The sequence below is a fragment of the Rutidosis leptorrhynchoides genome, chromosome 8 (assembly GCF_046630445.1).
Source record: "Rutidosis leptorrhynchoides isolate AG116_Rl617_1_P2 chromosome 8, CSIRO_AGI_Rlap_v1, whole genome shotgun sequence".
NCBI classification, from domain to species: domain Eukaryota; kingdom Viridiplantae; phylum Streptophyta; class Magnoliopsida; order Asterales; family Asteraceae; genus Rutidosis; species Rutidosis leptorrhynchoides.
Window position 1 is genome coordinate 50,305,060 of NC_092340.1, and position 14,750 is coordinate 50,319,809.

Below are 14,750 nucleotides of genomic sequence, written 5' to 3' on the forward strand. Positions count from 1 at the left end.
TCAAAATTCATATATATTAAATATACATAAAATTTCTTCAGAGGAAATGAGTTAATACTTCATCGGTTATTGTTGCTGGTATTTCTTGGTAACTACGGTGCGTATGACGTTGATGCTCGTGGAACAGATTGTGAGTTGAGGTTTGCAATGCGAATATTGTTGGTGGTGGTAATGGTACTGTTGGTGTTGTTGTCGGTGGTACTGTTGATGCCGGTGATGCTGCTGGTGCTTGTAACCTTTGCACCATATTCTCCAAAGCCACTACCCGAGCGCGAAGCTCGTTGACTTCTTCTACTACACCGGGATGATTGGCGGTTCGGACGAGCGGATGAATAAGATCCAGAATTTGAGATAGTAAATTATCGTGACGAGATACTCTGAAAATGAGAGAGAAAATGGTGTCTCGAACAGGTTCGCCGGTAAGTGCTTCAGGTTCTTCGCCAAGAGGGCAATGTGGTGGATGGAAGGGATCGCCTTCTTCTTATCTCCAATAATTAAGTAGGCTACGAACCCATCCCCAATTCATCCAGAATAGATGATGGCTAATTGGTTGATCCATTCCGGTTACACTGTCTTCGGAATTCAGGTGAATATCCATATCGGAATAGCTGTCAGAGTTTAAGGAATTTGAACTAGACACGGGATCCATCTTGTATAATTAGGGAGATGATTTTTGATATGAATTAGATTATAGAATTTAGTTTGGTATTCTTCAATACATAATTTACATATGTATATATAATACCAAATTCCATAAATCACGGAGAAATTTTCGGAAGATATCAGGAAAAGTTTACAGTAACAGATAAGCTAAGATATGAATTTTGTCTATACACTATTCATGCAATCAATGCAGTGAAACGTGTCTAGACTAGGAATGATAAGCAGGTAATTTCTGACAAAAAATGATAAGCAAAACTTTTGACATGCAGACACAGTCGAAGTCCAGACTTACTAATGCATCCTAGCAACTATCAGTTAGACACACTCATGCAAGACCCGGTTCGCTAGGACCAACGCTCCGATACCAACTGTGACGATCGCTCTAAATTCATATGGACGAACACATCATTCATCGATTTCATTGCGAGGTATTTGACCTCTATATGATATGTTTTGTAAACATTGCATTCTTTTGAAAAGGCACACCATAAATGAATATTTAAATCAAAGATTTTCGACATCTGATGATATCTACATATAGACAATCACCGTAAATAATAGTTTACAAAGGTACTTCCGTTGACAATGCAGTCAAAATAAGATACATGGTGATGATTTGGTGAATGCAACATTTCCTTGAAAAATATGCCATGTAAGACTCCATGCACATAGCTTGTCTAACATATAAGCAAACAGCAGAAGACTTCTAGGGAACCTGAGAATAAACATGCTAATAAGTGTCAACACAAAGGTTGGTGAGTTCATAGTTTTAATGTTTTGCATAATCTATACATAAAGGTGGATCACAAGATTTCAGTTGTTTCATCCAGAAACGTTTATCAAAATATTCTACAAGATTGAGCACCCTGGTAACTAAACTTTAACGTCTATATAATAAGTACCCCTGTTTTAACATACATGCAACCAACATGTACAATACACACAAACCAACGTGTACTAAACTCAAATAACATACGTCTGTTTAATAGTTCAGGCTAGGGTTTCTATACCTGGAACAGATGGGGATGTCAAGCCCTATGGATCCATATATAACTACTCGCGCCCACCAGTTCTTATAACCGACAGTTACTAGTTACCAAAGCTAAGGGATTTTCGGTTCAAACTCGGTGTAAAATTTAGTATATGTACTTGTATCCATTGCGTTTAAAATAAAGTGCATGTATTCTCAGCCCAAAAATATAGATTGCAAAAGCATTTAAAAAAGGAGCAAATGAAACTCACCTTAGCAGTACATAAAGTTGTTCACCGAAATGTGATCGAAACTCAGAATACCAAATAACCGTAGATCTCAACCTAGAGAGCATATGTTGGTCAATAAATGTCTACCAAGCTAGGTCTGGTTATAGTGTATCATAATCCTAATGCTCGAGATCGACATACAAAAGTTATCCAAAGTTGTTTCAAAAAGTCAATTTTGACAATAGTTCAACAAAACGAGACGTGCTTTATATAAGAATACATTTACTCGGCTGGTAATATTTAAAAATCCATTTTATCAATCTCGTAAACAAGTTGTTTAAATCTTAATTGCAGATTCAAAAGCAATTTCAATTAACGTCAATCATAATTCAGTTGATCATATCTTTTAATCCGTTCATCGAAACTATTCGATATCTAAATGAAAAGTTATTGATTTTTCGTCAGCTTTCCAAAAACATGTATATCATATACCTTTTACTAGTAATATATGTATTTAATTCGTGATTCATTATAAACTGTTTAACGACAAAATTTAGTATACAAGCATGCATAAACATATATACTCGAGCACTAGACATGGATACACAATTAATATATAAAAGATAAGATATGAATGCTCACGTATCAATATTGTGATTCAATATTGCAGGAAAGTACGTATATATATATATATATATATATATATATATACACACACACAACGGAGATGATAAACACTAGATTTGACTTGCGAATAGTACCCACGAATATTACCCATAACCTTCATAGCTATAACCCAAAGTTTCCTTAGCTCTATCCCGCTTGAAAACCCATTTTGAAAGTGACACGCTTATGACCTCGTCGTAGTATTTTTTGTATAATACTAATTAATATTACTACTATATTTCTAATAATAATATTAGAATTAATAATAATAATAATAATAATAATAATAATAATAATAATAATAATAATAATAATAATAATATTAATAATAATAATAATATTAATAATAATAATAATAATATTAATAATAATAATATAAATATAGAGAGTAGAGATATAGATGTGTGTGAAAAATATTCGCAGAAAACTGGAGAATTTATAGTACATTTGCTGAAACTGAACCCCATGCGATCGCATGGGTTTTATGCCTATTTCTCATGCGATCGCATGGCCCCAAAATCCAGCTCACAATTTTTTAACTTTTAGCTTGTTGACATATTTTAATATAATATATATAATATATTTAATTTAAATAATTAATTATATATTATATTAAATTCACGTGCATAGTTGACTTGTATTTTTTGTTCCAATAAGTCGTACGTCATCACTCGACTCATGTCCCGGTTCCGGTTTCTCGAACGCATTTTCGTACGCTTAGAAAACTTGCATTTTACGTTTCGTGTCACGCACCTTTGTCAAAATATAGCCTTAAATTATCCCTAAACTATACTACTCAAAATATATATTAAACTTTCGAGTGTTTTGGTCATTTACTTCTATAAATCATTGTCTCGCTATTTGTTAATATATATATATATATATATATATATATATATATATATATATATATATATATATATATATATATATATAATAACAATTCGTTTTATGACCAGTTTAATATTATATTTTATATATTTTCAATATTAATATATACGTTTTAAAATACATATCACAAGTTATTCATATATCTAATTCCAACAGTTAATATTCCTTATTATTGTATGTCTCCAAATTACGTTATTTAAACAAACACTTTACCATTTATTTCGAATATCGTTAAAAATGAACGATTTCCCAAATCAACGTGGACCTCACAACAAAGACTCTTAATAATATCATAATCTTTAAGGGACTCAATAAATATCTTTTAATTCAATCGTTTGGCATAATCTTTTAACTCCGTAGTTAAATATATCAATCAGATAATCAAACCAATAAAGTTAATGCACAGTATCGTTTTCATAACATTCTGTTACGTTTTCAAGTTATAGTATATATATGTATCTATTTACATATATTTGTTCGCGAATCGTTGAGAACAATCGAAGGGTATTTGAATAGTTTAAGAATTTTAGGATTCAACTTCATAGACTTTGCTTATCGTGTCGGAAACGTTAAAGATTAAGTTTAAATTTGGTCAGAAATTTTCGGGTCATCACAATAGCCCTGTGTCCCAACCTCCCACAATTGAAGCACTTAACATTATCAACATCATGAGAGTTAAACAATTTGCGTCTTATTGGTGAAAACTGTCTCCTAGGTGGTTCAGTACGTTGTCCAGTCGTAGGGGGTGACGAGACTTGTTGCTTAACAGTCTGTCGACGACCAGACAAAACATACTTGGACACATTACCATAATTGGAACTCGCACCTGTGGGTGGTTGTTCTACCTTAGGACCTGTTTTGTCTATCCTTCCCTTACTGACAAGCTTAGGTGACACTCCCTGAGTGTTCTTCTTCTTATTCTGTTTGGGAGTCACAGTGCTCTTAGACTGAGCCTTTTGATTTTCAGTCATCTTACTAGCATTAACCAGTTTAGTGACAAGCTTAAAAGGTTTGCTGCCTTTTTCAGTGTCGATATCAGTATCTGACTCTGTTTCATAGACAACATCTAAAGGTTTCTTTGACTCAACTACCTTACCAGAACTCTCAACAGTTGTTTCCTTCAGCTTACCATATCCTGGTTCTACAACTGGGCCCTTACATTTCTCAACCGGTTTGTTAATATACTCACCCAAAAGTGGTGGGGCAACCTGGTTGTAACCTAAACCCTACTGTTTAGGAGGATTCAAAGTTTGTTTCACATAAGACATCCTCTACCAATTGTCAATCCTAGCTTTCTCAGACTCGTATTTCAACTTAAATGAATCCCTTTCTGCCTTAAGAATCTTTATCTGTCCCAAATACATAGTAATCACTTTTCCATCATCTATAACAGTTGATTTTAAGTGAGCTACCTGATTTTCTAAAGACTTAATCACATCAACATAGTCTTTCTGTTTATTAAGGTAGAAAAGCGCATCATCATAGTTCTTTTTATTAGTCTGATTCTCCAAACTTAGATTCTTAAGGTCAATTCTAAGCTTAGGACAAGTCTCACATGTAACAGATATCTCATTAAGCTTAGTGATAACACATTCAAGCCTCTCAATTTCCTGTTCAAAACCAATGCATTTAGAATAATTAGAAACTGAGTCAATACATACCTTATCATTACCGGACTTGTTGGGCATGAATGCATACTCATTTCTTCCAACCTGAGAACCTGCATCTGATTCTGATTCTGACTCTGAGCTCGTACTATTCGAGTAATCAGCCTCATAACCTCTTTTACCCTCACCTTGATCTGAACAAACTGGACTCTGAACAGTAACAATCTTCTCATCACCACTCTTAAGATCACAGTTGAGCAAATGTTCCAGCTCTTTTCTGAACCAAGTACCAACATGACAACTCATCCCTTCTTCTTCATCAGACGAGTCAGTAGTAAACTCAAGATCTGATAAGTCCTTAGCTTTGCGAAACTTATCATACAACCTATCTTTAATCCTCTTCCTGAAGCAAAATTTCATCAGCTCTTCTGCTCTCTTCAACCTAGCATCACATTTGCACACATAGCATGTGCAATTCGGATTATCCTTACCAGTACAACCTGCATTTTTCCGAACAATTCTTTCCTCTTCAATTTCTGCTTCGCTTTTACCTACAAACACAACGTTAGCTTTCTGTGTATCTACCGAGATGGACCAGTCACATACTTCATCCGCATACGTTGTAGTCAAAGCCTTAGATTGAACAGAACCCAAAGATTCTTTCTCTACAATTACATGTTGTGGTGTAACTGAGATGGTTGTCTGGTGAAAAGGATCATGAAAACCAGGCTTGGGTGGTCTCGTGCAAGTTTTCTTAAAATGACCATATTCATCACAATTGTAGCACCTAACCTTTGACATATCAAAACCGAATTTCGAATCTCGATTCAAACTCAACGATCTTTGTCATGTTCTCTTCAAGTACTTTCTAGCACGTCTCACAATGCTACCCATACAGTAGAGTATATCCATTCTCTCAAGCTCGTCCTCATCAATCTGATCATAGTCTTCATTTTCAAGATGACTATTAAGCACTTGTCCACCAATCATATCGTTGTATGAGTTAACAACGATAGCTGCCAATGCCATATCTTCCTGAATAGATTTGCGAGATCTCTTCTTGATATTCTCAGTTTGAAACACAGGAGTCTGAGTCTGAGTCTGTTGAATCGGAGAATCTTCAATCATCTTAATTGTAGAATTTTGAGCTTGTAATTTAGCATTAAAGTAGCCGGACTGAGACGATGGTGCAGACATTTGTGAAGCATTGGCTGATATGTATGCTATCTATAGTGGAGCATGAGTACCAGAAGATGAAGCTAAAGATGATGCAGCAGCAGCTATAGAACCAAGTCTCTTTCTCTTTGCTTCATCTTGAATGTCCTTCTCCATCAACTTCGAAGTAAAAGCTGTTAGTGTCAATGGACGACCTGATGAGCTGTACCTGTTCTGAATCTTTTCAATCTCTTGATCCCACTTTTCTGGAAGACCATCTTTCAACACCCTTACTGCCTTTTCATCAGGCACCTCAATCCCATAATCTGCCATCTCTGCAACCAATAATCGATATCTCTCCAAAGTCTGTCCTAGAGATTCTGATGGAAGAGCTGCAAACACCCTCCACTCATCCTTCAAAACCTTACCCTTATTTGCACGATAAGTAGCAGTACCTTCTGTTGCAGATTGAAGAGCTAACCAGATAGTATACGAGGTTTTGTTTCGGTTCTTAAATTGCTAAAAGATTTCCTTTGACAAAGCTTAGGTTAGCTGAGCATAACATCTACACTCAAGATTGTACTCTTCACGCTCTGTAGGACTAAACTGTGAAGTTTCTTTGGGTTCACCATCTGCTCCACATGGCCATACATACGGATTCTCAATACATTCCCAAAGTCTAGAATCGACACCATTTAAGTAAATAACAAACCTACCTTTCCAGTCCAAGAAGTTCTTAAGATTGTCAAGTCTAGGTACTTTATTCGAAGAACCAGATTCACTTTCATTCAGTAATAGTTTTTGTAGTCCAGGTACGATAACTAATGCACTGTATTCATTCGTCACTTGTTCATTTGTGTCGGACATTTTAATTGATTAAGTGTTAAATTTAAAGTTAATTATGAGCTGTTTTAAACTCACACGGTCGATTGTCCTTGACACACGGTCGATTGATTGAGACACACGGTCGATTGATTGAGACATACGGTCGAGTGTATGACTCACACGGTCGATTTTCTGACCAAATTTTGGCAGCACTTCGTTACAAAATGAGCCTTGGGTATTACAAACTCACACGGCCGATTGTCTATCTCCCACGGTCGGTTCACTATCTCACACGGTCGAGTGACAAACTCACACGGCCGACTGACCTTTTGAAGCTAACACGGCTCTGGTAAAACTCAAACGGTCAGTTTAACTACTCACACGGTCGATCTAAAGACTCACTCGGTCGGTTGTCAGTACACACACGGTCGAGTGTGTTCTTGACAGTATCAGGTCGACTATTAGGGTTTTCTAGACAAAAATCGATTTTGCAATCGATTATGGATAAAAACACAAAACCAACACGTAGAAAACAATAGTGATGACTCCAGAAACACCTTTTGACAATAAAACTACCAACAATAATGTAGAGAAACCGATTAATTGACTAAAAACCTAAAAACACCAAAAACACCAATTTTGACCCACAAACGATTTGATCAAGCAAAACCAGAGACTCTGATACCACTTTGTAGACGTTTATTCTTAGGATCTTATGTCGCTTGGACTCTAAACTAGAGGCGAAAAATACTAGAATAGGGTTAAACCGAGATATGGGTCGTTTTGGGATCGAATTGGTCAAACCTAGAGCAAAACCTAGATTAGATCGACTCCTAGATGATATATTTCGGTGGTATATGGTGTTAGGGTTCTCTGGAGACGAAAACCTATGACTTGGGGTGAATGGGATGAGTAACCTCATCAAAGAAGTCTAAACCCGTATATATAGTGAACACAGACACACTCGGTCGAGTGTCTGTGTACACTCGGTCGTCTGACTGACACAGTTGGTCGAGTGTCTATATACACTCGGTCGACTGTGTGCAGTTTAACATATTGATCATTTAATAAATTAAGTACGCACAAACACAAATATAATCAATAGTCTCGAGTAACCATTATTACATAACCGAAATGTGTTAAACATAAAAGCAAATAACGGCTGGGGATTTATGCACCTACAAAATGACTTGTCTTTATTCTCGGATAGGGAAAGGATTGTCTACATCTCACCCCCTCCATACACCACTTATGTGGTATTGAGTTTTGTTGCTGCTGTTGTATTTTCTATAATTCAAGAATATAGATAATTTCAAAATGAGGTTAACGTTGGTACAAATATGCACATGGTATTAGCTACAGGTGTTCAATATATGATTTTAAAATGTTTAATATGAATACTGAACTGATCCAAACTAGTTAAAACTATACCGACTATGAAAAAAGATTTTCAGGTCGTTTAAAATTGAAATCGACTTCATTTTTTTATTCGATTTTCTATTTTGAATTTTTATTATTCGGTTAAACTAGAAAATCGAGTTTAATACCGAATTCAACTTAATAACAATATTTTTTATAAATATATTAGTATATACTAGTGAAATGACTCGTGGAACCACGAGTTTGTTTAAGCGAAACAGTTTAATGATATGTTATACGTATCAAGTAATGTAAATGAAAAGTAATACGGTTATTTAAAAATTGTATATACAAAATCCAGTGATGCAGGGGTAATCATGACCCAAACTAATTCTGAAATAGCATTTTTGAATAAATTAAAATAGAAAAGGGATTTATGTTTATAACATGTTTTTGAACCAATCCATGTTTTTGACCCAATCCACATCTTTAACAAACTCAAATATTAAAAAATCGTACCTAATATCAAATAATCAAACATTTGAAATAGATGAAATCAAAGTCATCAAACACTTATTTAAAGTAATTAAATATATGTAAAAACACATTTCCCTTTGGAATTGATGTCTACATTAATCAGTAGTGATCTATACGTTCAGAAACTTAAAAGAGGGTACCTTGCTAGTTGAAGTTTAGATTGAGAAATGTTGCTTCCAGTTCTTTAAAATAGTGATTTATATCTTCTAGTTCCACTATATTTTTGGTTCACTTTGAGCAACAAAAATATCATGATCAAGTTCCCTATCGATCAAGTTCTAAAGTTGGTACTCAAAGTACATTTTTGACTCTTTATCATCTTCAACTTCCTGTATCAATACAGCCTCCAACCAACTGATATTCGACCATCTAAAAGCAAACAAAACACATTAACTATCATAACCAATTCCACCCATGGAAAATCAAGAAACTATAACATGGAAACAAAAATAAAATGAAACAAAATCAATTCTATGTCTGTTGTTTACATGCAAATCAAGACAACTACAACATTTGTGAGCATGGTATGAAATGCTCTTATATTACGCACTTGGTTTTTCAAGTCGGAAATACTTCAACAGTTCAACACATAAACCAAAAAATAAGACATACACAAATAGTAAAAAGGCATAATCATAATTTATTCTTAACTACTCAAAAGAGAACGCTTTTAATATTTTAATCTAAGACATATCATCAAACACCTTTGGTGCGCTTTCACAATGATAGTTTATCTTCATTATTTTGGAACATGCATTTAATAGAATCATAGTAAATTACTCTCCTGGTCAATACAGTTTCAATTAGCCCTAATATAAAAGATAGACTCGAATAGAATTATCTCAATAGCAAAGTTTATTACCGATGCATATAAACTAAAAACCCGCTAGCAAAACTCTTAGCCCTGTGGACATTGAACAACTTTACATAGCATTAGCAGTCATAGAACAGCTAACAATATTTAAAGTTAGGCAACCATACCCAAAACAAAAAATCAAACCAATTATACACTTCGCATGAATATCATCATGTGGCTTCATTTATTCTGCACTAATACATTTACAAATTCTGTACATAACAATTCAACTTGTATAAAATTTGACCCAAATTAACTATCACATAGCAACTTTGACCCAAACCAAGACTACAGGGGTAATTCTGACCCAAATAAGCATGTAACACCCATTTGCACACTAAAATGACAGTTAAAACTTTATTGACACATAAACATAGATAGCAAATGAATTCTTATACTTACAAAACACAACTTACAAAATATCATTAGGATTAAGGAATACCTATGTAATGCTTCACATCTCACAATTGTGCTTCATATAAATCTCCTGTTCGAACACAAAATTCATTATTAACAAAATAAATACATAAATGCACGGAATTAGACCAAAATGAGATCAAGAAAACTAAACTTGATATACTAATAACACACATTATCCACAAGAAAGACTGAACTACATCTCACCCAGATTCGCACTATTCATTTCTTTCTGGACCACAACTTCTGAATAGTAAAAAACTTAACAAACTAAACCAACAAACACAAATTTTTATATAGTTGCAAGAAATTACAGTTTAATTAGTAAGATAAATCCTGATTTGTAGCATCGTCAAAGCCGGGAAACACAAACATGAAAACATCATCACTGCACTTGTTTCTTCCACCTATGCAGCTGCAACCTATTGCTTGCTTACCACAGACAAAGCCCAAAAATTGGGATATAGAGCCGAAATTCCAAATTTGTGATGATAACTTAAAGCAAAGCCCAAAGAATATAAATTGGTCAATAGAATATTTAAGTTGGTCAATAGAATATAAATTGACAACAATTAGCATGTTAATAACTTATTACAGAATCATAACCACATGGAAAAATTTACTATATAAAATCATTAATTGCTTTGTCTTTTTTAAAAGATAGAATTATATTACCACTCAAAGATAGAATTATATCACTCCGTATGTTGCATATTTGATAGGAGAAACACAATGGAGCATACCTCCATACAACACAAAAAATGAAATATTTACATGGGGTCCAATTCAATTCAGCAAGGGAGTACTTACAGTTACTTTTCGGGACGGAAGAAGAGGAGATTCGCGAACACGAAAAAGAATCCAATAATTTCAAAAATGTTAATGGGCTGTTAAATAGTAAAGTTTAAACATATTCAGATCCAACAACAAGAATGTGCTGTTAATAGTAAAGTTAACAACTCCTAGACCAATGATTTATGACGAAATTTTGATTGGCCTAAAGAACTCAAGTGCTTTTAGAACAAACAAAATTCAAAATAAATACCAGTCTACCATTGCAGTCAAATACATAACTTCAAAATCATAATTTCAGAAGTCCTACATAGACATGCTATCAGAAAGATTTTTTTCATCAGACAAAAGAAATAGAGAAAATACATAATAAATTATGCATCTAGGAATCGGCAATTGTAACCTCAACCTCAACACCAGGTTCAATTGTAATTGAGGTGATTTGCTTCACAACATCTGGTGAGCTGAAAAGGTCGATAACAGGCTTGTGCACACGAAGCTCAAATCTATCCCATATGTTCGTTCCTAGAAAGCATAAAATTTGATATCAATTTTAATTAAAATACAATTCAATTTCCAATCATTATCAAAACAAAATAAAAGCGATTTTGTATCATCCTAGAAAGTTTAGATGTTAAAATACCTTCACCACATGGAGATTTCAAAGGTAGCGATGTTAAGAACCTTGGTTGGCATTTTACGGGTCACTTTACCCTCAATTTCTTGACCTTGGATCCACGGATCAAATCCGCCTGTCATACAAAATCGATACAGATATCTATCATATACTACACAAATAACCAATTTAGCGCTTCATATTACCTTAAGCAAAGACGATTTAAAGATATTTTCATTCTACCGCTTCATAATGCTACATTAAATTTGATTTTTGAAAAGATGATTCAATCGTCTGGATGCTGAAGATTTGGCCTGCTTTTCGTCTCCATTCTTCGCCAGTTCTTTTAGGGTTACAGAGTATTTTTGACCGTCTGGATTTGCACGCATACTTGATTTTTTTTTTTTTTTTTTTTTTTTTTTGTTAATTTTTGAAAAATTTAATTAATTAATGTCAATGACATCAGCTAAAGCTCTTAGATTTTTTTCTTTTTCTTTTTTATTTTTTCTTAACAAAGGAATTAGCATATTAATGACATCATCATTTTAGAGATTTAATAGAAACTATAGATGTGCAATTGTCGTATTTAATTAAAGAAATTTGCATAGTTTAACGTTTTGAAAATTTTAGAAATTTAGCTATAATGTGACTTCGAGATATTAAATTTATGTATGGAAGTTGAAAAATCATTTATATTGATATTTTCTTGCTTTGTGAACTACAATTGGTTATGAAGTAGGACGTATTGATAATTATATATAAGTAGTTTTATCGTAACGCATGTATATTTTATACGTTCTTGTCGTCACAGGATTTTTTTTTTTTTTTTTTTAAATTAGAATTTTAATTAATTTCGGTTTCAACTGAAACCGAATCGAAACCCAAACCTAATTTAAATTTGGTTGGGCTTCGGTTCGGTTTTGACATTTGAATTCGGTTTGCTTATCAGTTTCGATTTTGCTTTCAGAAGTTCAAAAATTGAAAAAACTTGTGCTGGTTAAACAGAACAAACTGAAAAATAGGTTTCAACTTTGACATTTACATTCGATTTAGATTATGAAAATCCTTAGTCTTAAGAAAAGATGGAAGTTCTTCCGATCCAAAAGCACATAAAAAGTTGTAAAAAAGCACCACAACATGACATAATATAATAACATACATAAAATAGAAAAGGACTAAAGTATTAACCTAAACCCGAGTAATCTAATTCGCTATCTGAGTTATCTAATCTTGAGGGGACAACTCGCTTTGTGAATTGCCCAGAATCATGCATGGTGAAGCTTTGTGACCGTAAAAGGATATTTCACTTTTCAAATAAGTTTACTCCTCATAAAACGAACGTGAAACCTGTCGAATAGTTAACCCTATTGACAGATTAATTAAAAACGTTACTCCTCGGCTTATTAAATAAAAAAAAACTAAAATGTTAATACACATAAAAAAATTTGAAAATTTGGTAGGATGGACAAGCTACCGAAAGAACGCTGTCGAACATAAAAACAGAGGTCAAAACCCTAAACTCAGTGAAAAAACAAAGTAAAACATAAAACTTACTCAAGGACATCACCAGATACAAAATGTGTGTGATGAAATACACACTTGCCGCTATTTAACGAAATTTCACCTCCATCAATTATTTGGTGCATTCATCTTCTATAATCTAAGACTATAGATCATTTCAAAATGAGGTAAACCTTGGTACAACATATGCACATGGTATTAGCTACAGGTGTTCAATATCTGGTTTTAAACCGTTTAATACGAATACTGAACTAATCCAAACTAGTTAAAACTATACCGGCTTGGAAAAACGATATTCATGTCGTTTAAAACTGAAATCGACTTCAATTTTTTATTCGATTTTCTGTTTTGAATTTTTCAAATTCGGTTAAACTAGACAATCGAGTTTAATACCAAATTCAACTTAATAATAATAATAATATTATTTATAAATATATTAGTATGGGGCAATTTTCGTATTTGATTAAAGAAATTGTATAGTTTAGCGTTTTGAAAATTTTAGAAATTTAGCTATAATGTGACTGTGAGATATAAAAAATTTGTATGGAAAAATTCATTTATATTGATATTTTCTTGCTCTTTGAATTATAATCGGTTATGAAGTAAAACGTATTGATAGTTATATATAAGTAGTTTTTATCGTATGCGCATGCATATTTTGTACGTTCTGGTGTTGACTGGATTTTTTTTTGTAAAATTAGAAGTTCGTTTAATTTCGGTTTCAACCAAAACCGAATCGAAACCCAAACCGAATTTAAATTTGGTTAGGTTTCGGTTCAATTTTGACATTTGAATCCTATTTACTTGTTGGTTTCGATTTTGCTTTCAGAAGTTCAAAAATCGAAAATAATTGTACTAGTTAAACTGAACAAACCGAAAAATCGGTTTCCACTTTGACAATAAAGTTCGATTTAAATTTTGAAAATCCCCAGTCTTAAGAAAAGATGGAAGTTCTTCCGATCCAAAAGCACATAAAAAGTTGTAGAAAAGCACAACATGACATAATATAATAACATACATAAAATAGAAAATGACTAAAATACGTTTTTTCTTTTCAGACCCAAACCCGAGTAATCTAATTCACTATGTGAGTTGTCTAAATTTCAGGAAACAACTCGCTTTATGAGTTGCCCAGAATCATGCATGGTGAAGCTTTGTGACCTCAAAAGGATAATTCACTTTGCACATAAATTACTCCTCATAATTCGTACGTGAAACCTGTCAAATAGCTAACCCCATTGACAGATTAAAAACGCCACTCCTCGGCTTATTAAAAAAAACTAAAATGTTAATACACATACGAAAGTTGAAAATTTAGTAGGATGGACAAGATACCTTAAACAAATACTCCGTAGTAGTTAGCACTCCACTACTCCGTATTTAGCATACCAATAGTCAATAGTATTTTAGCACGTACATACGAAAATAGTAAGTAATTAAATTTCGCATACCAATAGTATTTAGCACTCCACTACTCCGTATTTATTAAGCACCTCTCCTCCTCTTTTTGTGATCTCCATAATATCAAAACTCACCACAAACAACTACAGATACAAACTGACATAAAAAAGAAAGAAAGAAAAAAACATTATTTCATCTCAAACACTCAAGCTGCTACTTCGCTTTTGACTATATGGGCATGAAC

General features: G+C 33.4%; 1 long non-coding RNA gene across 3 annotated transcripts; it reads right to left on the bottom strand.

The window, feature by feature from the left end:
* Positions 1-1,242: 1,242 nt before the first annotated feature.
* On the bottom strand, positions 1,243-11,951 carry LOC139862500 (uncharacterized). 3 transcript variants are annotated; one of them, XR_011764206.1, is made up of 6 exons: positions 11,828-11,951; positions 11,612-11,720; positions 10,491-11,493; positions 10,202-10,246; positions 9,044-9,272; positions 1,243-1,378 (listed from the first exon to the last, which is right to left on the bottom strand). It is a non-coding gene; the product is annotated as an uncharacterized lncRNA (long non-coding RNA). The 3 variants fall into 3 exon arrangements; XR_011764205.1 differs by lacking the exon at positions 1,243-1,378 and having other exon boundaries at positions 8,982-9,272; XR_011764207.1 differs by lacking the exon at positions 1,243-1,378 and having other exon boundaries at positions 8,982-9,272; positions 11,791-11,916.
* Between the last annotated feature and the right edge of the window lie 2,799 nt (positions 11,952-14,750).